This window comes from Rhinopithecus bieti, unplaced genomic scaffold (genome assembly GCF_001698545.2).
Source record: "Rhinopithecus bieti isolate Rb0 unplaced genomic scaffold, ASM169854v2 scaffold_67983, whole genome shotgun sequence".
In the NCBI taxonomy this organism is placed as follows: Eukaryota; Metazoa; Chordata; class Mammalia; order Primates; family Cercopithecidae; genus Rhinopithecus; species Rhinopithecus bieti.
Window position 1 is genome coordinate 199,294 of NW_016825868.1, and position 24,902 is coordinate 224,195.

The following is a 24,902-nucleotide window of genomic DNA, read 5'->3' on the forward strand; positions in this document are numbered from 1 at the left end:
TCACTACCTACTTAGCAGTCGCAGTTGGAGTTTGAGTAGAAGGCCAGGACCCATCCACTGGGCCGACCCCGCCCAGCGTATCCCCAGAATGTACAGCGAGGGTGTCCCGCCCCCTCCCAGGCCTCCCAAAGATGGGGTCGACGACCCGGCACCATGGGGCTCGCCCGCGCACACGCTCACACTTACATGCTCAGCCACACAGAATCCCGTGCAGACAGGGCTCCCACCACAGCCTCGCGGGCACATCGAGCACAGATTGCCAAACCTGTCGCTGGGCGCACAATCCAGGTCCGGGGAGAACTGCACAGACTTTTAGTCCAGCCAAGAGGACGCAGGGCCGCGATACCCCAGACCTCCTAACATTCCCAGCCCGCTCCTGCGCCAGCCTCACACCACACCCACTCCTTGCAGTCGCGCGGCCCCACACTGCCCTCTCCCGAGCTGGGGGCCAGTAGCCCTGACACTCTCCTCCCATCCCGACTGCACTGCCCCGACACCCTCTTCCTTCCCCATCGCACAGCCCAGAGCTCCCTTAGCGGTGAAGCCCGGGAATGCAGTCCGCACATCTCCGAGAGCCACATGACTTTTAAACTGCAGACAACCCCAGTCCCGCGCCGGGACGCCTCACGCCCCCTTCGGCGTCCTAGCACTCAAGCCTGAACGAGTTCATCCCAACCAAATGACCTCCGCAGCCCGGGACGTTCCAGCCCTTTGCGTTCCAACACCCGCCAGGTCACGCGGACTAGCCCCTTTCGGCCGGAAGTGGTTGGGCCGCGGGGCCCCCTGGGAAATGTAGTCCAGAGGTGGGTGCGCCACCCGGGGCCTGGACCGCACCGCGGTCACTGGCACTCACAGCCATGTCCAGTTCCCCGCCTCCAGTGAAGCCGAGGCCAGACCGCCCAGCCGCGCCAGAGCACCCTCCCAGGACCTGGGCAAATATACAGGCCCAGGCAGCAATAGGTGGCCGCTGACTGCTAGAAAAAGACTGTGGGGCCGTGGAGAGTTCAGAAAAACGTAGCCGCAAACCCGGGAAGGGGCGGCCCAACCCGGCCCGCCGCTAGGACTTCCAGAGTCCGCGAAGTTAACCCGGCTGCAGCCGCCCTCTCCCCTAACGGAGAGTCAGGGAGTGGGGTTTGTGTGTGTGCCCAGAGGCCTCTCAAGTGCAGTGAAAAGCCAGGGAGCAGACCACCCAGGCTTCCCTCCACAGGGAGCCGCGCCCTGGGGTGGATCAGAAGAGGCCGACTCCTGGCCACGCCACGAATTAGGAGTCGGCCCGGACCTGGGGCTTCCATGACCTGGGCCACAATCCCGATAAAGACGGGTGGCAGGCCGGGCGCGGTGGCTCAAGCCTGTAATCCCAGCACTTTGGGAGGCCGAGACGCAGGATCACGGAGGTCAGGAGATCAAGACCATCCTGGCTAAACACGGTGAAACCCGTCTCACTAAAAATACAAAAACTAGGCCGAGGCGAGGTGGCGGGCGGCCTGTAGTCCCAGCTACTCGGGAGGCTGGGAAGGAGAATGCGAGGAACCGGGAGGCGGAGCTTGCAGTGAGCTGAGATCCGGCCATCGCAACTCCAGCCTGGCAACCAGAGCAAGACTCCGTCTCAAAAAAAAAAAAAAAAAAAAAAAAAGACGGGTGGCTAAGTTTGGGCTGGGAATTCATTCCCCAGTCCAGGTCTTCTGGCATCTCAGCATTTAAGTCACTAATTTCTGCTCGGGCCGGGCCACAGGCTGGCCTGGAGGGTGTCTGGGAAACGACCTGGCCTAGCGGTTTGGGGATGTAACCTAGGAGAGACTGAAGCGGGGCCGTCACAGGCTCAGGATGCCAAAGGGACTGGAGGAGGATGAGGGATACTTGGGTCTGCAGTGGAAGTAATAGAAAACCAATGTAGTGGGCTGCAACGTCATTATTTTAGGATTAAGTTGCAGAGGAATATTTAATGACAGAAGTATGTTCGAGAAATACTTTGGGAGGTGGAAAAGTGTAACTAAAATAAACCATGTATACTGTTTTTTAAAATGTTATAGGCCTGGCGAGGTGGCTCATGCCTGTAATCCCAGCACTTTGGGAGGCCGAGGCGGGTGGATCACGAGGTCAAGAGATCGAGAGCATCCTGGCCAACATGGTGAAACCCTGTCTCTACTCAAAATACAAAAATTAGCCGGGCGTGGTGGCGCGCACCTGTAGTCTCAGCTACTCAGGAGGCTGAAGCAAGAGAATAGCTTGAACCTGGGAGGCGGAGGTTGCAGTGAGCCGAGACTGTGCCACTGCACTCCAGCCTGGCGACAGAACGAGACTTCATCTCAAAAAAAAAAAAAAAAAAGTTATAAATAGGTTGGGCGCAGTGGTTCACGCCTGTAATCCCAGTACTTTGGGACGCCAAGGCGGGCAGATCACGAGGTCAGGAGATTGAGACCATCCTGGCCAATATGGTGAAACCCCGTCTCTCCTAAAAATACAAAAATTAGCCCAGCATGGTGGCGCGCACCTGTAGTCCCACCTACTAGGGAGGTGCATTCCAGCCTGGCAATAGAACGAGACTACATAGGCACTTGGGCAATGATAGCTGTAAAGTTAATTGTTAACAGTAGTTAATTTCTAGGACGTGTAATTGTGACTTTTTTCTTTTCGGTTAAAAAGTAGTCCCTTATATTTTTGGCCATTATAGTTTCTTTCTTGTGAAACATTACTTACAACAGTTCATTAAAAAAAAATTCTTAAGTATTTCTAGTTTACAAACTAGAAAACAAAATACTGGACCAAAATTTAAAAATCCACAGTTTAGATAAACGAAACACAAGACTGATAAACAAGGGCAAAATAAAGCAAAAACATTAGAAATGCACACACACACACACAAAACCATAGAGTTTAAAAGAATTTTTTTTTTTTTTGAGATGGAGTTTTGCTCTTGTTGCCCAGGCTGGAGCGCAGTGATGCCGTCTCACCTCACTGCAACCTCTGCCTCCTGGGTTCAAGTGATTCTCCTGCTTCAGCTTTCCAAGTAACTGGGATTACAGGTGCCCGCCACCACAACTGACTGATTTTTGTATTTTTAGTAGAGACGAGGTTTCATCATGTTGGCCAGGCTGGTCTCAAACTCCCGACCTCAGGTGATCTGCCCCGCCTCGGCCTCCCAAAGTGCTGGGATTACAGGAGTGAGCCACTGTGCCCGGGCCCGAGTTTAAAAGAATTTTTAGGCTGTTATGTACAACTCTATAACCATGGTAAAGGAAATTGAAGATTTTCTAATGAAATTTAAATCACTGATTTCTACTAAGAAGTAGAAAATCTGAACAGAATAATAACCATAATGAAATGCTTTATTTTATTTAAGATACTTTAAAGTATGTACAATTGAAAAGGTACCATAGGTGGTTGTAGCTGAATTTTAGCTAATTTTTGAACTAATAATTATTATTCTATTTATTTATATCTAATTTACATATGCTATCCAATGAATTTTTGTCTAAGTGGCATAAAATTTATTAAAGACATGGCTGGGCATGGTGGCTCATGCCTGTAATCTTAGCAGTTTGGGAGGCCGAGGTGGGAGGATCACTTGAGGCTCGGAGTTTCAGACCAGCCTGGAAACCTTGGCAAAACCCCCTTTCTACAAAAATTAGCTGGGTGTGGTGGTGCACACCGGTGTTTCCAGCTACTGGGGAGGCTGAGGCTGGAGGATCACTTGAACCCGGAGGCAGAGGTTGCAGTGAGCCAAAATTGCGCCACTGCACTCCAGCCTGGGCAACAGAACGAGACTGTCTAAAAAAAAAAAAAAGAAAGAAAAGAAATAAAGACAGGCCAAAAGAAGAGTATTATCATTTGTGGTTACTGATGCAAAAGTTCCAAATAAAAGGCTGATTTCAATAATGTATAAAATGTATACAGTTATGTCAAAGGATTGAGAGGAAAAAGAAATTCATGAATGATGCCAATAAGATGAAGTGGTAGAATAATGATCCAAGATGTTCAAATCCTAATCCCCAGAACCTGTGAATATATCTTACATGGCAAAAGAGGCTCTGCAGCAGATATGCTTCAACTAAGAAACTTGTGATGGAGGCTGGGCATTGTGGCTCATGCCTATAATCCCAGCACTTTGGGAGACCGAGGCGGGCAGATCACTTGAGGTCAGGAGTTTGAGATCAGCCTGGACAACATGGTGAAACCCAGTCTCTACTAAAAATACAAAAATTAGCCAGGCATGATGGTGCGCGCCTGTAGTCCCAGGTACTTGGGAGGCTGAGGCAGGAGAATCACTTGAACCTGGGAGGCAGACGTTGCAGTGAGCCAAGATCACGCCACTGCACTCCAGCCTGGGTGGCAGACTGAGACTTGATCTAAAAAAAAAAAAGAATCTTGAGATGGGAATATTATCCTGGATTACTGAATGGGCCCAACAAGGGTCCTTAAAAGAGTAAGGCAGGAGGGTCGGAGTCAGAGAGGAAATCATGACAACAAAAAAGAAGATGTGCTTTGAAGACAGAGGAAGGGGCCATAAGCAAAAGAATGCAGGCAGCTTCTAGAAGTTGGAAAAGACAAGGAAATAGATTCTCTCCTAGAACCTAGAGAAAGAACACGGTTTTATGACACCTGGATTTTAGACCACAGGACTCATTTCTCACTTCTTTTTTTTTTTTTTTTTTTTTTTTTTTTTTTTTTTTTTTTTGAGACGGAGTCTCGCTCTGTCGCCCAGGCTGGAGTGCAGTGGCCGGATCTCAGCTCACTGCAAGCTCCGCCTCCCGGGTTCACGCCATTCTCCTGCCTCAGCCTCCCGAGTAGCTGGGACTACAGGCGCCCGCCACCTCGCCCGGCTACATTTCTCACTTCTGACCTCAGTATCTGGATGAAGAAATCTTCCCTCAGCAGGAAGAGGTTGGAATGACTGTCATTGATCAAAAAACCATATCCTTGATAAGTCTGTCTTTCCTTACTTGAGATATTTTCTTTCACTCTCTTCCAACTAGGATATAGAACTTTTGCATTCCTTCTCCTGAAGCTTCCTCTCTTATGGCAACGAATCAGAGAACTGATTCTTTAGTTCTGTTCCAGTGGGGTCTTTGGGTACGTCCCCAATCAGCTCAGTGCCTTCCCACTTTGTAGACACATTTATTTCAGTTGTTTATTTTGGAAAGTTTCAAATCTCCAGAAGCATTGAAAGAATACTACAAAGAACTCTTATTTGGGCCAGGTGCGGTGGCTCATGCCTGTAATCCCAGCATTTTGGGAGGCCAAGGTGGGTGCATCAGGAGGTCAGGAGATCGAGACCATCTTGGCTAACACAGTGAAACCCCATCTCTACTAAAAATACAAAAACTTACACGGGCATGGTGGCACGTGCCTGTAATCCCACCTACTCAGGAGGCTGAGGCAGAAGAATTGCTTGAACCCAGGAGGCGGAGGTTGCAGTGAGCCGAGATCCTGCCACTGCACTCTAGGCTGGTGACAGAGCAAGCCTCTGTCTCAAAAAAAAAACAACAACAAAAAAAACCCTCTTATTTGTGCTTGTCCCCTAGATTCACAAGTTGTCAACAATTTGCCACTTTTGATTCTCTACCATTTGAAAATAAATTCAAGTATCATTATACTTCAGTACAATTCTTTTTTTTTTTTTTTGAGGCAGGGTCTGGTTCTGTTGTCCAGGCTGGAGTGCAGTGGTGTGATCTCAGCTCACTGCAACCTTTGCCTCCTGGGTTCAAGCGATCCTCCCACCTCACCTCAATCAGAGTGCAGAGTAGCTGGAACTACAGGTGCATGTCACCACAGCCAGCCACTGCGCTCAGCTGAGTGTATCTTCTAAGGGCATTTTCCTACCATACATCACTAAACAGTGTGTTTCACACACATGTCACTAAACACAATATCATACACACCACACAACACAGTGTCTCACGCCGACATCCCATGGATATCTAACCACAACACCATGATCACACTCAAGGAAATTAACAATAATTCCACAATTCATCCATATTTAAATGTCCCCAAAATGTCTTGTATAAATTTTTCTTCAAGCAGGACACAATCTAGGTTATTGCGTCACATTCTTCTCTTAAGAATCTAGTCTACTTGTTCTACCAAATGTCTCACATTCTGGGTTTGTTGAGTTTTTCCTCGTGATAAAATTTAGGTTAAACATATTTAGTAAGAATACTACATAGGTGACTCCAGGATAACCACATAGATCACACAAATAGACACATGAAATTTGGTCATTTCACTATTAGCAATGCTAAATTTGATCACTTGGCTTAAGGTGGTAATGGCCATGTCTCCATTGTTATTTTCCCCTTTTTAATTGGTAAGTAACCTGAGGGATGATAACTTCAGACCATATGAATCTCCTTTTTTCTAACAATCATATGCATATGTGTGTGTGTGTGTGTGCGTGTGTGTGTGTATATATATATATATATATTTTTTTTTTTTTGAGACAGAGTCTCATTCCGTTGCCACGCTGGAGTGCAGTGGCACGATCTCGGCTCACTGCAACCTCTGCCTCCTGGGTTCAAGCGATTCTTGTGCCTCCCAAGTAGCTGGGACTACAGGCAGCTGCCACCACGACCGGCTAATTTTTGTATTTTTAGTAGAGACGGGGTTTCACCATGGTGGCCAGGATGGTCTCGATCTACTGACCTCATGATCTACCTGCCTCGGCCTCCCAAAGTGCTGGGATTACAGGCGTGAGTCACTGCACCTGACCCATATGCATATTTAATATAAGGTATATGTTATATTTTCATGTAAATTAATGTGTTACTCTTTCATATAAATTTGTATTTTTCTTTCATATAAATATTAATAATGAAATTACATTTTCTATGTGTACTTTCTACTATGTGTGGATATTATAGTGTACAGTTGACACACATATATACATATTATTCTTCAGTGTTGGATAATTGATCCATATTATATGCTTTGTAGGACATCTTAGATATTTTATGGGATAATTTCAAATACAACCAATTTTTTATTTTGTTCCTGGGTTTTCAATTTAGCCCACAAGAAAATACAACACCACTGTTAACAGATATGCATTTTCATGTTGTTGAGATTCTCCATCATGCCCAGTGTTCTATTCCAAGCACTAATGGGGCAAAAACACCTATCTTGGAGAGAAAGATGGGATTCTTTATTGTGGACATCATGATCTGCCATGGAGACAGGACCACTGTGGTGAAACAACTCATTATGCTTTTGCTTGATGGCAAACTGTCCTGCCTTATGAGACTTTAAGGAGTTGGGTATCATGGAAATCTTGTGTGAAGTTCTTTATGAATGATGGTGGGCTTTTGCCAGAAATGGATGAGAAATGTTTTGTATCAGCAGCCAGCTTCTATAGTCAGTTTGTATCAGTCTGGATACAGTCAGGAAACAGAAACCACAAAGAAATTTTCTTTTTTTTTTTTTTGAGATGGAGTATTCCTCTGTCGCCTAGGCTGGAGTACAGGGGTGCTATTTCAGCTCACTGTAATCTCTGCCTCTCGGGTTTAAGTGATTCTCGTGCCTCAGCCTCCCAAGTAGCTGGGATGACAGGCACGTGCCACCATGCCCAGCTAACTTTTGTACTTTAAGTAGAGACGGAGTCTCACCATGTTGGTCAGGCTGGTCTCGAACTCCTGACCTCAGGTGATCCACCTACCTCGGCTTCCCAAAGTGTTGGGATTACAGGTGTGAGTCACTGCGCCCGGCCAAAGGAATTTAAACAGAATTATAATATAATATAAAGAATTATTAAGCATGATAGGACAGAAACTATAGGGGCATGAGGAGACCTCTAAAAGGCCCTTTGGAGCTGAGGGAAGAGTACCCAAGAGAGAACATACTTGGAAGGAGGTCTTTCCCAAGGGTGAGTTTCAAACCTCACTGAAGATGTGGTTGTAGCTCACTGTGATGCTGGAGAAGTTTGCTATGTTGCCAGGTACTCAAAGATAGTTGGAGGTCAGGAGTTCGAGACCACCCTGGCCAACGTGGTGAAACCCCGTCTCTACTAAAAATACAAAAATTAGCTCAGTGTGGCCACACACACCTGTAATTTCCAGCTACTTGGGAGGCTGAGGCAGGAGAATCACTTGAACCGGGAGGCAGAGGTTGCAGTCAGTCAAGATCACTGTAGGCCTTAGGCCTGAGATGCGTGGCATTCACATCAGGATGGGTACAGGAAATTACTCTCCATTGCACAAGCCAGCTATGGCTGATAGCCAGGATGCAGAGGAGTTTGGGTGCCACTGTGAGCATGAAGTCTGGAGCACATGATCTCTCATGAGAAGGGCCTCTGCAAGGTAGTCTGCCAGGCCCAGGCCAGATATGCACGATCTCCAAGAGACTGCATGCTCTGGAGCACAGCTGGCACTGAGCATCACTGAATATTCTCACATACACACCTCCCACTGATAGGACCATGAAGGAGGAGCAAGGAAAAGCAAAATGCTGCAACCTGAGCCAGAAAGACCCCTTCCTCCTTCAACGTCCCTCTTCGATGTCCACATCCTCTACTGACAAAGCTTAATATCATACTCACTGTAAAGGAGAAATGCTTCAAGTTGTCCACTTTCACAGACCGGTATTGAAAAGGTTAATTGGGAGCTGAGAGGCAATACACTGATAACTGACATAGTCTAACCCTTTGGGTACTAAGTTTCTACACACTTTTTTATACACATCTTGAGCTCCTTTACAACAATGAAACAACTCTATTTCTACCTAGCAAGGTACAGCTATCCAAATGAGAAGACGGGCTGGGCATGATGGCTCACAACTGTAATCCCAACACTTTGGGAGGCCAAGACAGGAAGATCGTTTGAGGCCAGGAGTTGGAGACCAGCCTGGGAAACAAAGCAAGACCCCATTTCTTTTTCTCTTTTTTTTTTTTTTTGAGACGGAGTCTCGCTCTGTCGCCCGGGCTAGAGTGCAGTGGCCAGATCTCAGCTCACTGCAAGCTCCGCCTCCCGGGTTTTACGCCATTCTCCTGCCTCAGCCTCCGGAGTAGCTGGGACTACAGGTGCCAGCCACCTCACCCGGCTAGCTTTTTTTTTTTGTATTTTTTAGTAGAGACGGGGTTTCACCGTGTTAGCCAGGATGGTCTCGAACTCCTGACCTCGTGATCCGCCCGTCTCGGCCTCCCAAAGTGCTGGGATTACAGGCTTGAGCCACCGCACCCAGCCTCTTTTTCTCTTTTTGAAACAGAGTCTCTGTTGCCCAGGCTGGAAGGCAGTGGTGCAATCTCAGCTCACCACAACCTCTAACTCCCCAGTTTAAGTGATTCTCGTGTCTCAGCTACCTGAGTAGCTGGGATTACAGGCATGAACCACCACTTCCAACTAATTTTTATATTTTTTAGTAGAGACAGGATTTCAACATGTTGGCCAGGCTGGTCTTGAACTCCTGACCTCAGGTGATCCGTCTGAGGACCCACCGCATGTGGCCTGATTTTTAAATATTAACCTTATATCCTGTAATCCAGCTGGGTGCTGTGGCTTATGCCTATAATCCCAGCACTTTGGGAGGCCAAGGTGGGAGGATCACCTGAGGTCAGGAGTTCGAGACCACCCTGGCCAACGTGGTGAAACCCTGTCTCTACTAAAAATACAAAAATTAGCTTGGTGTGGCCACGTGCACCTGTAATTCCAGCTACTTGGGAGGCTGAGGCAGGAGAATCACTTGAACCGGGAGGCAGAGGTTGCAGTCAGTCGAGATCACATCATTGCACTCCAGCCTGGGTGACAGAGCAAGACTCTGTCTTAAAAAAAAAAAAAAGTCCTTAATCACACACAAAACTGGGGGGATGCCATAATGGTGGAGAAAGCATTCTGTAAGTCCACGGTTGTGATGCTGGCAGCAGCATTATGGGCAAGAAAATAAAGTCCATATCCAGAATATCTGTCCATACTTATAAGAATGAATCTCTGTCTCATCCATGACAGAACAGGCCCAATGTAATCAGCCTTCTACCAGGTGGCTGGTTGGTTCCAAAAGGGAATGCTGCTATATCAGGGACTCAATGCTGGTCTCTGCTGTTGACAAAAATTAAGGGAAATGACTGTGCTGGCTGATTATGTCCCTTTTATTAAGGAAGAAAATGCTTTCAAATACCCATTACCCCCAAATATTTTTGCTTATATCTCACTGGCCAGATTTATGACACATGGTTGTCCTCAAATGGAAGGCAGACAGGCAAAGAGATAAAAGGATGTCCAACTTGTCCTTTTATAACAGCATTAATCACACCCATGAGTGTGGAGCTCTCACGAGTTAATCCCCTTGTAAAGGTTCCACCTGTTAACACTGTTATAATGGCAACTAAATTTCAACATGAATTTTGGACGGGACAAATATTGAAACCATAGCAATAATCAAAGATTCCCAAGAAAGTAGGATAACATTTATGTCCTTAATGAAAATTTCAAGCCCAGTTGTACAAGTCTTTGTATAGATACAAGCCCCTCCTATAGCACTTCCTTGTCCCCAAAGACTAAAGGCCATTGTCCCAACTAGGAGGAGCACAGAAGGTAATTTTTTATTTAGAGGTGATGCTCTTCCACCTCTAACACTGGAGGTATCAGTCACCTCAGGGGACATAGTTGTCATCTGCTACAAGCTCCACCACCTTTTGTATCTACTTTCATTTCATTATTTTGTTTGTTTGTTTGTTTATAAGAGATAAGGTCTGGCCGGGCGCGGTGGCTCAAGCCTGTAATCCCAGCACTTTTGGGAGGCCGAGGACGGGCGGATCACGAGGGTTCGGGATCGAGGACCATCCTGGCTAATATGGTGAAACCGTCTCTACTAACAAAATACAAAAAAACTAGCCGGGTGAGGTGGCGGGCGCCTGTGTCCCAGCTACGCCGGGAGGCTGAGGGCAGGAGAATGGTGGGAACCCGGGAGGCGGAGCTTGCAGTTGAGCTGCAGATCCGGGCCACTGCACTCCAGCCTGGGCGACAGAGGCCAGCCCCGTTCAAAAAAAAAAACAAAAAAGAGATAAGGTCTCACTCTGTTGCCAGGCTGGAGTGGTAATCATGGCTCAATTGCAGGCCCCAACTCCCGGGGTCAACGGATCTTTCCCACACTCAGCCTCCAATGTAAGCTGGGACTACAAGTGTGTGTCCAACAACATCCACCAAAATTTTTTTTTTTTTTTTTTTTTTTTTTTTTTTTTTTTTTTTTTTTTTGAGAACGGGTCTCGCTCTGGTCGCCCAGGCTGGAGTTGCAGTGGCCAGATCTCGCTCCTGTAAGCTCCGCCTCCAGGTTCACGCCATTCTCCTGCCTCAGTCCTCCCCGGTGCTGGGCTACAGGCGGCCCGCACCTCACCCGGCTAGTTTTTTGTATTTTTTTTCTTAGTAGTGACGGGGTTTCCACTGTGTATTGCCAGGATGATCTCGTACTCTGACCTCGTGATCCGCCGTCTCGGCCTCCCAAAGTGCTGGGACTTACAGGCTTGGGCCCACCGCGCCGGCCTCCGCCAAAAAATTTTTTAAATTTTTTGTAGACACAGGGTCTCACTATGTGCCCAGGCTGGTCTTGAACTCCTGGGCTCAAGCAATCTTCCATCCTCGCTTCCCAAGTGCTGGGATTACAGCATAAGCCACATGGCCTGGCTCACCTCCATTATTCTGCTTTAAAGATCGATAGGCTCAGTCCTATATTTCAGAGGAACACTTAATAGGTTATTCTCTGCCTCCGATCTGTTTCTTTAAGGGATATCCAGAAACAGCAGAAATCAAGCTTGGGTTTCTGGACACAGGAGATCTTACAAGTACTGTCCACTACGGTAACAAGAAAGTAATATTTCACAAAGGTTTCAGAAGCGAATCTACAATGTTTATATGACTTGGGGCCTTTCTTTCTTTCTTTCTTTTTCTTTCTTTCTTTCTTCTTTGCTTCTTTCTTCTTTCTTTCTTTCTTTCCTTTTTTCTTCTTTCTTTCTTTCTTTCTTTCTTTTCTTTCTTTCTCTCTCTCTCTCTCTCTCTCTCTCTCTCTCTCTCTCTCCTCTCTCTCTCTCCCTCCCTCCCTCCCTCCCTCTCTCTCTCTTTCTTTCTTTCTTTCTTTCTTTTTTGAGACTGAGTCTCGCTCTGTTGCCAGGCTGGAGTGCAGTGGTGCAATCTCAGCTCACTGCAACCTCCACCTCCCAGGTTCAAGCGGTTCTTCTGCCTCAGCCTCCTGAGTAGCTGGGACTACAGGTGCCCACCATCACGCCCAGCTAATTTTTGTATTTTTAGTAGAGATGGGGTTTCACCATGTTGGCTAGGATGGTCTCGATCTCTTGACCTCATGATCTGCCTGCCTCAGCCTCCCAAAGTGCTGGGATTACAGCTGTGAGCCACTGTGCCCGGCCAACTTGGGCCTTTGTAATGCATGAAAAGGTATTACCAATGTTAAAAAAACAACTCTGAAATAGGGCACCAGTCATAGCATAGCCCTCTACCAAACTCATTTAATAGAGACAGTATTGGGAGTATCTCATAAAATGCTGTTCATGTTGCTGTCAGTTGTTAAATTTAGTTACAGGAGAAACAGCAGCTGGTTATATGTTAACACTGAAATGTCTTTAGGACACGGTCATTAACTATGCCCCTGGAGCAGCTGTTGAGGCTTTGCTTTGCCATTTGCTTTGGCACTCTGCCCAAAGCCTAGTGCAGCTGACATTCATCAGTGTTCGTACATAAAATTGCCACTGGGTTAATATTTCCATCATTTATCAAGCTAAGAAAAATGAAGCTACTGAGACTGAATTGACAGGTCTGAAATTAAGAATTTTCATAAAATTCCTATCTCCTATACTACCTAGCCAATCCAATCCTTGGTATTTATCCAAGAGAAATGAAAACATACATCTATACAAAGAATTTTTACACAAATGTTCATGGTAGCCTTATTTTGATAGCCCCAAACTGGAAACAACCCAATTATTCATTAACAGGTGATTGTGGTACCATTATTTAGCAATGAAAACCTAGTTAATACAATTATGGATGAAAACTTCCAAAGCCTAACAGATTCAGACATCCAGATACAGAAGGCTCAAAATACGCAAGGAGATAAAATGCAAAAAGTTTTTCTCCATGGCACAATTATATTCACATTGTTTCAAGTCAAACAAAGATAAAGAGTGAATCCTTAAAAGAAAAAAAAGCATCTAGTCACCTGTAAAAGAAACCCCATAAGACTAACAGAGGATTTCTAAGCAGAAACCTTACATTTCAAAAGAAAATGGGATGATATATTTAAAGTGCTAAAAATAAATAAATAAATAAAACTAGCCAAGAATGCTACGTCCAGCAAAATTATCCTTCATAAATGAAGGAGAAATAGTCCTTTCTAGACAAGCAAATGCTAAGGAAATTTGTTACCACTAGACTGGCCTTACACGAAAAGCTGAAGGCTGGGTATGGTGGCTTACTCCTGTTATCTCAGCACTATGGGAGGTCAAGGCGGGTGGATCACTTGAGGTCAGGAGTTTGAGAATAGCCTGGCCAATATGGTAAAAGCCTGTGTCTACTAAAAATACAAAAATTAGCCATGTGTGGTGGAGCATGCCTGTAATCCCAGCTACTTGGGAGGTTGAGGCACGGGAATCACTCGAACCTGGGAGGTGGAGGTTGCATGATCCGAGATTGCACCACTACATTCCAGCCTGGGTGGCAGAGTGAAACTGTCTCAGAAAAGAAAAAAAAAAAAAAAAAAGAAAGAAAGAAAGAAAGAAAAGATCAAGGGGGTCTTAAACCTGGAAGCAAAAAAAATAACACTGTAACATTTACCATCATGAAAATAAGTGAAACTATAAAACTCACTGGTAAAGTAAACACATAAAGAAGAAAGAGAAAGGACTCACATGGTACTACTACAGAAGTCTACCAAGCCGTAGTGACCATAAGAAAACAAGTAAAAAAAAACCCAAAAAACATAATACAATAAAAAAGGCTGGGCATGGTGGTTTAAATCTGTAATCCCAGCACTTTGGAGCTGGAGAGAGGAAGATCATTAGAGCCCAGGAGTTCAAGACTAGCCTGGGCAACATAGTGAGACTCCATCTCTATAAAAATAAAAAAAATTAGCCAGGCATGGTGGTGCATGGGGGGCTACTTGTGGGGCTCAGGTGGGAGGACTGCTTGACCCCAGGAGGTCAAAAAAAAAAAAACAACCCAACACCCAAACCAATTAACAATATGATAGAGACAAAACTTAATATGTCAATAATAACCGTGAGCCAGGTCGGTGGATCACATCTGTAATCCCAGCACTTTGGGAGGCCAAGGCGGGTGGATCACCTGAAGTCAGGAGTTTGAGACCAGCCTGGCCAACATGGCAAAACCCCATCTCTACTAAAAATACAAAAATACCCAGGCGTGCTGGGACATGCCTATAATCCCAGCTACTAGGGAGGCTGAGGCAGAATAGCTTGAACCGAGGAGGCAGGGGTTGCTGTGAGCGCCATTGCACTCCAGCCTGGGCAACAGAGTGAGACTTTATCTCAAAATAATAATAATAATAATAATAACAACTTTGAACATACATAGATTAAATTCCCCACTTAAAAAATAGAGAATGGCTGAATGGATTTAAAACAAAAATGATCCCAAAATATCCTACTTATAAGAAACTCACCTTACTGGTAATGACACATATAGACTGGAAGTAAAAGGATGCAAAAAGATATTCCATGAAAATAGAAACCAAAAGTGAGCAGGAATAGCTATACTTCTAACAGATTAAAGAGATTTTAAGTCAAAAAGAGTAAAAAAAAAAAAAAAAAAAGACAAAGAAGGTCATTATATAACCGTAAAGTGATTAAACCAGCAGTGGATATAATAATTCTAAATATATATGCAGCCAACACTGAAGTACCCAGATTCATAAAGCAAGTATTACTAGATCTCAAGAGAGAGACTGCAATACAATAATAATGAGGGATTTCAACATCCCATTCTCAGCATTAGTTTTAAAAAATTAGACAGTTTTTAAAAATTAGATTTTAATTAGACTTTAGACCAAATGCACCTAACAGATATTCACAGAACCTTTCACCCAACAGATGTAGACTATACATTATTTTCATCAGTACATGGAACAATCTCCATAACAGGCATTGAGTAGGCCACAAAAAAAGTCTCAACAAGTTTTAAAAAGCTGAAATCTTAGCAAGTATCTTAGACCACAATGGAATAAAACTAGAGATCAACACCAAGAGGAACTCTGGAAACTATACCAATAAATGGAAATTAAATATCATACTCCTGAATAACCACTAAAGATCACAACCAAAACGAAAATCGAAAAAATTTTCTTTTCTTTTTTTTTTTTTTTGGAATGGAGTTTCACTTTTTTTTCCCAGGTTGGGGTGCAATGGCACGATCTCGGCTCACTGCAACCTCCGCCTCCCAGATTCAAGCAATTCTCCTGCCTCAGCCTCCCGAGTAGCTGGGATTACAGGCAAGTGCCACCACGCCCGGCGAATTTTTGTATTCTTACATGGTGAGCCACCATGCCAGGCTGAAGAAAAGTTTCTTGAAACAACCGAAAATGAAAACACAACATTCCCAAACCTGTGAAATAGGGCAAAAGTAGCGCTAAGAGGGAAGCTTCTAGCAATAAACGTAGAATGTAATCAAAAAAGTTGGCTGGGCACAGTGGCTCATGCCTGTAATCCCAATACTTTGGGAGGCCAAGGTGGGCAGATCACCTGAGGTCGGGAGTTCAAGACTAGCCTGGCTAACATGATGAAACCCCATCTCTACTAAAAATACAAAATTAGCTGAGCATGGTGGTGGATGCCTGTAATTCCAGGTACTTGGGAGGCTGAGACTGGAGAATCGCTTGAACCTGGGAGACAGAGGTTACGGTGAGCAGAGATGGCACCCCTGCACTCTGGCCTGGGCAACAGAGAAAGGAGACTGTCTCAAAAAAAAAAAAAAGTAGAACAATTACAAATTAACAATGTAACAATGTACCTCAAGAACTAGAAAACAAGAACAAGCCAAACCACAAATTAGCAAAAGAAAAGAAATAATATAAGATCAGAGCAGAATTAAATGAAATAGAGACTAAAACATCATGAAGGATCCACAAAATGAAAAGTTGGTTATTCAAAAAGATAACCCAAATTGGTAAACCACTAGGTAGACTAACCAAGAAGAGACAAGACCCAAATAAGCAAAATTAGAAATGAAGAGCCGGGCGCGGTGGCTCAAGCCTGTAATCCCAGCACTTTGGGAGGCCGAGACGGGCAGATCACGAGGTCAGGAGATCGAGACCATCCTGGCTAACACGGTGAAACCCCGTCTCTACTAACAATACAAAAAACTAGCCAGGCGAGGTGGCGGGCGCCTGTAGTCCCAGCTACTCGGGAGGCTGAGGCAGGAGAATGGCAGGAACCTGGGAGGCGGAGCTTGCAGTGAGCTGAGATCTGGCCACTGCACTCCAGCCTGGGCGACAGAGCGAGACTCCGTCTCAAAAAAAAAAAATTAAAAAAAAGAAATGAAGAAGGAGACACTACAACTGATACTACAGAAATACCAAAGAGCGTCAGAGACTTATAAGCAACACTATGCTGACGAACTAGAAAACCTAGGGAAAACAGATATATTCCTGAAAATATAAAATTTACCAACACTGAATGGGGAGGAAATATAAAATCTGAACAGACCACTAAGAAGTAGTGAGATTAAATCAGTAATAAAAAGTCTCCCAACCAAGAAAAGCCCAGGGCCACTTGGAATCACAGCCAAATTATACCATATGAAGAAGAACTAATACAATTCTCCTGAAACTATTCCAAAAAATCAAAGAGGAGAGAATTCTCCCCAACTCATTCTACAAGGCCAGGATCATCCTGTTACCAAAACCAGGGAAGGACACAACATCAAAAGAAAACTAAAGGCCGATATCTGACCAAAAGTAGATGCAAAAATCCTCAACAAAGCACTAACAAACCAAATCCGATAGCACAGCAAAATGATAATACACCGCAATCAAGTGAGATTTATACCACAGATGCAAAGATGGGTCAATGTATGCAAATCAGTTAACATGATACATCACATCGGAACAAAGGACAAAAACCATATGATCATCTCAATAGATGCAGAAAAAGCATCTGATAAAATTCAACATGCTTTCACAATAAAAACTTCAACAAGCTAGGCACAGAAGGTACATACCTCAGAATAATAAAGGTTATATGCGGCCGGGCGCGGTGGCTCAAGCCTGTAATCCCAGCACTTTGGGAGGCCGAGACGGGCGGATCACGAGGTCAGGAGATCGAGACCATCCTGGCTAATACGGTGAAACCCTGTCTCTACTTAAAAATACAAAAAACTAGCCGGGCGACGAGGCGGGCGCCTGTAGTCCCAGCTACTTGGGAGGCTGAGGCAGGAGAATGGCGTAAACCCGGGAGGCGGAGCTTGCAGTGAGCTGAGATCCGGCCACTGCACTCCAGCCTGGGTGGCAGAGCAAGACTCCGTCTCAAAAAAAAAAAAAAAAAAAAAAAAAGGTTATATATAACAAACCCACAGCTGACACCATAGTGAACAGGGAAAAGCTGAAAGCATTTCCACTAAGAATTGGAACAATGCCCACTTTCACCACTCCTACTCAACATAGTACTGGAAATCCTAGCCAGACCAATCAGGCAAGAGAAAGAAATAAAAGGTATCCAAATTGGAAAATAGCAAGTCAAACTGTGCCTTTTTGTTGATGATATAATCCTATATCTAGGAAAATATAAAGACTCCACCTGGCTGGGCGTGGTAGCTCACGCCTGTAATCCCAGCACTTTCGAGGAGGCTGAGGCACTAAAGAATTGCTTGAACCCAGGAGGTGGAGGTTTGCAGTGAGCCAAGATTGTGCCACTGCACTTCAGCCTGGGTGAAAGAGAGACCCTGTCTCAAAAGAAAAAAAAAGAAAAAAGAAAAAAAAAGAACATTATGAACAAGAATAAAAGAGTATAAAGCATATTATGACAATAAATTTGATAATCTATATGAAACAGAATAATTCCTTGAAAGACACAATCTGTCAAAACTCACCAGGAATAGACAATCCAAACAGCCCTGTATCTATTAAATAAATGGAATCAATAACTATTAACCTTCCAAAATAGAAAGCATCAGGCCCAGAAGGGTTTACTGATTAATGCTCCCAAACATATAAGAAAGAAATTTTATCAATCCTCTACACTGTCTTCTAGAAAAAAGAAGTATTTCCTAACTCAGTCTATGAGGCCAGCATTATCCTAATACCAAAACCAGGAGAAACATACTACAAGAAAAGAAAACTACAGAACAATATCTCTCATGAATACAGATGCAAAAATGCTCAATATTAGCAAATCAAATCCAGTAACATATAAAAAGAATTATACACCACAATCAAGTGGGATTTATCCCAGAAATGCAAGATTGATTCAACGTTTGAAAATCTATTAATGTCATTCATAACATCAAGAGGCTAAAGGAGAAAAATCATATAATCATGTCAATAGATGCAGAAAAATCATTTGACAAAATCCAACACCCAATCACAATAAAACAGTCAGAAACTTAGGAATAGAAGGGAACTTCCTCAACTCAATAAGGCAATCTTTTGGGTCTCTTACAATCCTTCAAAATCTGAATCTTAAAAAATTAGCTTTATATTTAATAGTAAAGAGAATTGAAATACTTTAAATCAAACCCACTCCAATCCACTGAATTATATACCATTATTTTCCAGTATTTTCACAGCCTTTGAAAACCTTATAAATCAATTTTGCTCTTCTTTTCCACTGCCAATATTTGTTTCTATTTACCCACATATTTAACATTTTCCTTATCCATCTTCCTTTTTCCGCAAGTCCTCCATCTGAGACCACTTATGGACAGCATGCCAATGCTTCCCCTTGGCCTCCTATCTATACACCTCTTTAGCCCACGACATCAAGTTTTTGAAGAAACCTCGCCAAATGTCAAAATAGCAGTTAAAGAACAGTCTGGGGCCGGGCGTGGTGGCTTATGCCTGTAATCTCAGCACTTTGGGAGGCCGAGGCGGATCACCTGAGGTCAGGAGTTCAAGACCAGCTTGGCCAACATGGCAAAACCCCATCTTCACTAAAAATACAAAAGTTAGCCAGGCATGGTGGCAGGAGCCTGTAATCCCAGTTACTTGGGAGGCTGAGGCAGGGAGAATCCCTTAACCCGGGAGGCGGAGACTGCAGTGAGCTGAGATTGCACCACTACACTCCAGCCTGGACGAGAGAGCAAGACTCCATTAAAAAAAAAAAAAAAGAACAGTCTGGAAATCACTAGGGAGCCTTGAGATTGAAACTATTTCCATATTTTTCCTTCTTTTAATCTCATTTGCTCATGAGTATAGAATGAAGTTTACCAGTCTACATGACATGTGACTGAATGTAGAAGCAGGTATGAGAACCCAGCTGTCTGTTTTTAAGTAATTTAAAGTATTTGAAAATTGTGTAACAATTGATGCTTTTTTTTTAGTTTTGGAAATATTTTCATAAAATAATTTCATAAAATTTATTATTTATATTAACATGTAATGAGTTTATTAGTTTCAAATGAATCAAAAATGGTTTTTGGTTGGGTGCTATGGCACACACCTGTAATCCCAGTACTTTGGGAGACCGAGGTGGGCAGATCACTTGAGGCCAAGAGTTCAAGACCAACCTAGCCAACATAGTGAAACCCCATCTCTACTAAAAATACAAAAATTTATCTGAGCATGGTGGTGCACACCTGTAATCTCAGCTACTCAGAAGGCTGAGGCATGAGAATTGCTTGCACCTGGGAGGCAGAGGTTTCAGTGAGCCAAGACTGCATCACATACTCCAGCCTGGGCAGCAGAGTGAGACCCTGTCTCAAAAAAAAAAAAAAATTTTTTTTAAATTTCAATTTGAGGACTACTGTTGCAAAATGCCTACTGTTTTAAGTCAGTTTCCCAGGAAAAGAGAATCTGAGATGGAAATCTATGGTAGAGTTTATTGGGGAGAGCTCTTGGGAACATCAGCAGTAAGGAAATGAATAAAGCAGAATTGGATGGAAAGATAAACTGATGCAGTTGAAATTTGTTCCCTGGGGAGCTCTAGAGCTGTGACTGCTCTTCAGAGTTGCTCTAAACTGAGGCAACGTGGGCCAAACTGCCTGCAGGGAGACAGTGTAACTTTGCATAAGGCAGCTCCTTTCATCCAACAGCAATTCCTTAGAGGAATTTAGCTGTGAGTTGTCAGCAGCCAAGATTCTCAGAAGTTGGCAGCACAAGTGCCTCAGTCCTGAAGGTGGAATCTTGAAGTCTGAGGCATAGCTTACACTCGAGTTCCCACAGGGATCAGGATGAAATCATCCGTGGCAGGACTGTGCCTGCGATCATACCCTTGACTTACTTCTCTTTCTTATTCTGCTTCCTCCATTCTCTTACCCCTCTTACTGAAAGCACTTCCTTAATAAATCACTTGCATAGGAATCCTCATCTCAAAGCCTGCTTCTGGGAAACAGCTGAAAAGAAAGTCCATCACACATCTTGATTCCACCCCAACCTCTACCCTAAAATATTTCTCCCCAACCTGCTGTATTTTTATCAAATGGTCCACCGTTCGGCCAGTTTCTTTCCATTAAAACATAGGAGTTATCCTTTCTCTCTTTACTCATTTTTCATATGAACTCATTATGTTGAATCACCTCCAAAATGTATCTGAAATCTACCAATTTCTACTGCTGTGTCTAATCCAAGCCACTATTAGTATATTTTATTCTGTGTGTTTTGAGGCCATTCACAGGAACTGGACCTCTTATGAAGTCTGAACTCTAGAATAGAAACTCTCTAGGCAGTAACTCAAGTGTGTTCAGGTAAAGAAGAATTCACCATGATTTGATTAATGATTTTTTTCAATGTTTATCTCAGTCACTTATATCTATCTTATTATTTCTACCCCTTAGGACAGAAGGAAAAAATGAATTTACAAAGACCAGATCATCTGCTTGCTGACACAAGGTCAGTAAAACACCCTTTTAGACCTATTCTGAGGCACTTTACCTCACCTGATAGGCTCAGCCAGTCTTACTGGGGTGAGAGAGGCCAAAAGAGAAATCTAAGGTTGTCCTTATGGGCCTTAAGTGGAATTTTACATTTCTCTGTTGACTCCAAAGCTATGTAAAGAAAGGGGCAGAGGATTTAAGGCATATAAAGTACAGGCCAAAACAAAACAAAATTAAAAGAAAATCACAAAGAAAACAACTGTTTAGACCAAAAAAAGAAAAATGTCTCACCAATACTTATACAGGATTACTTGTGTGGATACATGAAATGTGAAAACTATTTTTTGAAAAAAGGTTTACAGGCTGGGCATGGTGGCTCACAGACCAGCTTGACCCACATAATGAAACCCTGTCTCTACTAAAATACAAAAATTAGCCGGGCAGGCACCTGTAGTCCCAGCTATTCAGGAGACTGAGGCAGGAGAATCGCTTGAGCCCAGGAGGTGGAGGCTGCAGTGAGCTGAGATCATACCACTGCAATCCAGCCTGGGCGACAGAGGGAGACTCCCTCTCCAAAAAAAAAAAAAAAAAAAAAAAAGTTTACAGGCTGCGCAGTGGCTCAACGCCTGTAATCCCAGCACTTTGAGAGGCAGAGGGGCGGATCACCTGAGGTCCAGAGTTCGAGACTGGTGTGGGCGTGCTTGCCCACCGACTTCGTTGTGGGCTTCGTCACGGGCCTTTTCGCGATTCGCGCTCTCCAGTGCGAGTTTTTTTTGCCGGTTTCGGGTGGTCATTCGGGGGGGTTACTAGGCGGCGGGGATGCACAGTACTCGGGTTCGGCGCAGTTTCGTTCGGGCTTCTTTGGGGGTTGTTTCCGCGTTTTCTCTTCGTTGGGATCTGTTGTTGTGGTCTTTTGTGGCGCATAGGCGAGCCTGGCCAAACAGGGATGAACCCGAGCTCCAGCTTAGAGAAAATACCAAAAAAAAAAAAAAAAAAAAAAATTAGGCATGGTGCCGCGTGCCTCGTGGTTCCAGCTGCTCAGAAGGCTAAGGCAGGAGAATCCATTTGAACCCAGGGAACAGAGATTGCAGTGCAGCTGAGAATCACGCCACGCTGCTCCAGCCTGGGTGACAGAGCCAAAGACTTTGTCTCCAAAAAAAAAACAAAAAAAAAACAGTTTACACATAAATACTGGGTATGCTGGCAAAACTGCATTTAGTATAAAACTTACTGAAGAAGGGACTATGAAATGATATTACTCATTTAGATATTTCAGTTTTAGTAAGTTGTAATTGTTTTCACTAAAGTCAGTCCCTGCTGTTAAGTCACCATCGGTCTTCAAAAATACCTAATAACAATCAAAACTGATAGTCATGGTTGTACCTCACAACTTTAGTTTGAGATTTACTTTTGGGAAATTAACTTCAAACAAATGTAGTTCATGTTCAATCATAAAAGCTAAAGATCCCTTTTCACAAACACCCCTATTTTTTATCTCCTTTTATTATTTTATTCTTTTGAGGCAGAGTCTTGCTGTGTTGCCCAGGCTGAAGTGCACTGGCGCGATCTTGGCTCACTGCAACCTCCAACCCCCTAGGTTCAAGTGATTCTCCTGCCTCAGCCTCCTAAGTAGCTGGGATTATAGGCACGCACCACCACGCCCGGCTAATTTTTGTATCTTTAGTAGAGGTGGGGTTTCACCATATTGGCCAGGCTGGTCTCGAACTCCTGACCTCAGGTAATCTGCCTGCCTAGGCCTCCCAAAATGCTGGGGATTACAGGCATGAGCCACCACACCCAGCCTATCTCCTTTTTATTTATTTTTATTTTTTATTTTTTTGAGAAAGGGTCTTACTCTGTCACCCAGGCTGGAGTGCAGTGGCACGATCTTGGCTCACTGCAACCTCTGCCTCCCGGGTTCAAGCGATTCTCCTGCCTCAGTCTCCTGAGTAGGTGGGATTACAGGTGCCCGCCACCATGCCTGGCTAATTTTTGTATTTTTAGTAGAGTTTGGGTTTCATCCTGTTGGCCAGGCTGGTCTTGAATTCCTGACCTCAGGTGATCCACCCACCTCGGCCTCCCAAAGGGCTGGGTTTACAAGCTTGAGCTACTGTGTCTGGCCCTATCTCCTTTTTAAAAAGGCATTAGCAGCTTTCTGTATTGTATATCAAATAATATTGTAGAGATGGCATAATAAAAACATCACCTCTGTAAGGGTTGGTTCATGTAGTTACAAAGAATGAGACTCTTCAAGAGGAACTTTATTATTAGTGTTCAGGATCTGAGTTCACCACCATTTCCAACCAAAACTGGATGGGCTGTGTAAGTCAGGAGTTGTAAAAAGAATAAAATGGTCTCTAGGTTAAGACCAACACACTTTTACACAATTGCTTATGGCCACCTCAGGAAATAAATGATTTCTCATTTCAAAATACTGTTATAATTAACAATGATATTAATACCTATGCTGGTTGTATGGAAAATTACAGGGCAAGAAAACAAATATTGCAAAGTCACTTTCTCAGTAAAAATCTTAATCTCTCCACAATGACTAAATATATCAGTAATTAGTTAGCTATGAACGTGATACATTTGCTGTCTAATAATACTGGCTACACTGAGAGGACAGGCACCATGAGTAGTAGACCATGATGCCCTGAGCTAGTAAATAAAAACACATTTCATTTGTTATACTGCCATCTGATTTTCAAAGTTTTAATAATTATTTACTTGAATCTAAGATATCATCAGTTGAAAGGAGTCCAATTTCAGAAGTGTTAAAATATAAAAAAACAGCATCATCAAGTTGCTAAAATGTGCTAATTTCACATTATATAATAAACAGGAATATTCTAATTGCTAATTTTCTAGAGATACTTTTCATAAAATGGTTGAGCATCTGATAGGGCATATGAATCCATTATAACATTTCCTTCTATGGGCACAGGCTTCCCTTGGCCTGTTCTGAGAAAGAACTAGAAAAACACTCTTACAAGTAAACATTCATATTATCATTGTGTATCATTAGCTTTTAAGATTTATTTTATATGCTACCAGTCTTTTTTAAGGCATAAAAATTACAAGCAAAGCTCAAGTCTCCTTTTAATCAACAGCCTCAAATTCAATCTCCAGAGACAATGCTATCAGTAATTGGGTATGTATCCTTCTATTCTATTTTAAATAGTTTAACATACACTTTTCAATAATAGAAACAGTTGTTCTTTATAAATGATTTCATTCCAATTTACATAAACATTATTATACAATGTTTCATTTGTATTTTGATTTTTTTCACTCAACATTGTTTTAACTATCCATGTTACACAATATAGATCTGGGTCACTGTTTTAAGTGCTATATATTATTCTATCATTTGAATACATCATATTTTATTCATCATTACCCCAATGATGAATAGGTTGTTTTTAAGGCAGATATATGTCTATATATTTCTTTTTTTTAAGAGATTGGGTCTTGCTATGTTTCCCCGGCTGGTCTTGAACTCCCGAGCTCAAGTTATCTTCTTATATCAGCCTCCAAAGTAGCTGGGATTATAGGCATGTGCCACTGCATCTGGTTATACATACGTACATATATCATATAAATATTTCTTATGCATTATTTGTGAGTTTCTATAGGATGTATACCTAGAAGTAGAATTACAGAGTCCTTTTTTTTTTTTTTTTAAAAAAAAAAAGGCTCCCTGGCCTCAACGTCATAGATAATAACCTCTATTTTCTCCCAATGGTTTCACAGTTTGGCTTTTCAGATTCTAGTATTTAAATCCTTTAGAATATTAATCTTTTGGCCAGGCGCTGTGGCTCAAGCCTGTAAACCCCAGCACTTTGGGAGGCCAAAGAGGGCAGATCTCTTGAGGTCAGGAGTTCAAGACTAGCCTGGCTAACATGGTGAAATCCCATCTCTACTAAAAAT

The 24,902-nt window shown here is 43.4% G+C and overlaps 1 protein-coding gene across 1 annotated transcript in view; it reads right to left on the reverse strand.

The window, feature by feature from the left end:
- Positions 1 to 743, reverse strand: part of LOC108522764 (zinc finger protein 420) — a 92,007-nt gene extending 91,264 nt beyond the window's left edge. The window contains exon 1 of the mRNA XM_017863185.1: positions 187 to 743. The gene's annotated coding sequence lies outside the window, so the exon portion shown is untranslated. The remainder of the gene's footprint in view (positions 1 to 186) is intronic.
- Between the last annotated feature and the right edge of the window lie 24,159 nt (positions 744 to 24,902).